This window comes from Atta colombica, unplaced genomic scaffold, assembly GCF_001594045.1.
Source record: "Atta colombica isolate Treedump-2 unplaced genomic scaffold, Acol1.0 scaffold174, whole genome shotgun sequence".
Taxonomy (NCBI): Eukaryota; Metazoa; Arthropoda; class Insecta; order Hymenoptera; family Formicidae; genus Atta; species Atta colombica.
The window spans coordinates 305,107-307,836 of NW_017259265.1; the positions used below are offsets into that span (position 1 = coordinate 305,107).

Below are 2,730 nucleotides of genomic sequence, written 5' to 3' on the forward strand. Positions count from 1 at the left end.
AATATTTTTTTCCGGAGATTAACATACTTTTCATCTTGTTCTAATTCTAAAAATTAGAAAAAGAGGAAGAGTAAGTTGGATTGCAGAGGATAAAATTAATCTAATCTTATAAAACGAGAATAAATTGCTAAATTAAAAATATCTTGCAGACCTTGCGTTCTTTCTTAACTGAATCGTAAATCATTTTCATAAAGCAAAATACAATGTCATCTGCGACACATATCGCATATGCAATGTTGTAACAATTTAACAGAGGGGAAGCATTACTTAATTTTTCCGTTTCTTTTCCATTATTTTTTATAATAAATAATTTGATAACGATGTTGCAATTTTTTATAAGTAAACGCTAAGGTTATGATTAAGTCGACTTTTCCAATTTTGACACAACCTTATTAGCATCTAGTTATAATAAATTGCAAAGTCGTTATCAAATTATTTATTATAAATAGTAATGGAAAAATAATGAAAAAATTAATAAATTAAAATTTATTATTTAAATAAATAATGAGAAAAATAACGCTTCCCAACTCTGCAATTTAACATACATAATTTTACATATATAATTTATACATAATTTTATGTGCATAATGTACTGAGAATGTTTTTTTTTTCTCAAAGCATATTATTAACATCGACAAGATAAAGATTACAAGCACATCCGTGTTTCGAAGACTTGTTAATAATAATTAGCCAATAACAAGTTTTTATCAATATAAGAATTGCAAAACAAGAATGAGAAGACGAAATAAAAATGAGATGAATGATTTGTTTCTTAAGCGAGATAAGATTTTATCGATTTTCAAGAAATTTTCTCAATTAGGGAAACATGTGAATTTAACTCGGTCTTTTTTCAAATAAATTTATTTAAAATATACATTTTAAATAAAAAAGAATTAAACAATTATTTATTACTTAAAATAATTTCTTTTGACCTATTTCTTATTTGAAATAATATTTTAAATAAGTTTTTGGAATTTATTTTATATTTTTTTATTTTAAATAAATTGCACCAGTTATGTTATCAATCCATCGTAAAAGTGACAGTGAATAATTAAATTGTAGTATATTTATAATGAAGTATTGTACATATGGAGTATGAGATATATCCACATATGATTCATGTTGATTTTCTGGTTCGCAAAGGATTAATACTATCAAGTAATATTAAATATCAATTATTGGCTATAGTTATAAAAAAAATTGAAATATTATATTTAGAAATGTATTCGCGCGCGTGCGTGTATATTCAAATAAACAAAATCATCAAAATATTTTTTATTTAAATACTATTTGAAATGTTTATTTAAAATATTTGTTATTTTATATTTTAAATAAGTTTCCGAAATATTTTATTTTTTATTTAAAATAAAAAATAACCTTCGAAAATTTATTTAAAATAAAAGACAAGTTATTTTTATATTTTAAATAACAGTTATTCTTCTATATTTTAAATAAATAAATAAATGTTTTGGGGCCCTCTTTTTTATATTTTATATTTTATATTTCTTTTAATCTTTTATATTTTAAATAATTTTTTGTAACCTATTTTTTATTTAATATTTTAAATAGGTTTTTGGAACCTATTTTATATTTTTTATTTCAAATAAATCGTATCAGTTATTTTATCGAGCCTTGGGATTTAGGATTTAAAATAATAAACGAGCGACTTTGTAGCACCACAATCGAAACGCTGTTCATATGCTATATTCATATAGTCACAGTGAGTGCAAAAAGTATTCGTACAGAGAAAATATTTTTTAAACTTTATTTTTAAAAAGTAAATATTATCCAGCGAGAAATGAATCATCGAATCAATATAAATACTATGATTTCAACATCTATTTGATGTCAATTCGACGTTTAATTGAAGATCATTTCTTGTTGGATTAATAATTTATTCATAAGAATTAAAGAATAGACTGTATATTTCTTAAAATTATATATATCAAAAAGATGTGTGTTAATTATTCAAAATATCATCTGAAAAATAAGCGAAAATTAAAAATTGTATTGTTTGAATCCTCAAAAAGTATTCGTATAGACGAGAAATTTAGCTTTTAAAATCAGGAATACATGTGAAGCTCGTTTGTTATGTTAGAACAGAATGTATTCATTGTATAAATTGCTAATTAATGTTTATTTTCTACAAATAAGACTTTTTTTTATAAATTTCTTTGTACGAATACTTTTTGCTCTCACTGTATATTCTGTAGCGCTACAGAAAGGTGAACATATTCGCTTTTTTTCATAGTGAACGGGAATCTTCTGTATGAACGGGTCGACGTTTTTGATTGTGACGCTACAAAGTTGCTCGTCTGTAGAAGCTCTTATATAATAAGTGATTAGAAAATACATGCTTGTTGTAAAGCTAGAACTAAAGTTCTACAATTGCATAAGCAATGTTGTAGTTGTAAGAATTAATCACAATCAAATATGAGGAAAAAATGAAGAAAATATCATTAATCAATTCTTACAACTACAACTACTTACAACTACGCTTACGTAATTATAGAATGGACTTATCATTTGCACATTCGAAATAAAGGCTGTAATTAGAATTGCATATACTTTATAAGCGAGTGTGTAAGTACATTATACTTTACGTATTTACTCAAGCGATCATATAATTAAAGAAGTTCATTATGAAATCATTGATTCTCATTTATTCAAAATCGTACGACCTCATTTTATTGCACAGTTTTTACAACACATTTTTATTTTATATATATA

General features: G+C 23.6%; 1 protein-coding gene across 1 annotated transcript in view; it reads left to right on the forward strand.

Moving 5' to 3' along the window:
- LOC108686316 (tetratricopeptide repeat protein 39B-like) overlaps positions 1–2,730 on the forward strand; it is a 16,948-nt gene that overhangs the window by 1,475 nt on the left and 12,743 nt on the right. The window lies entirely within an intron of this gene.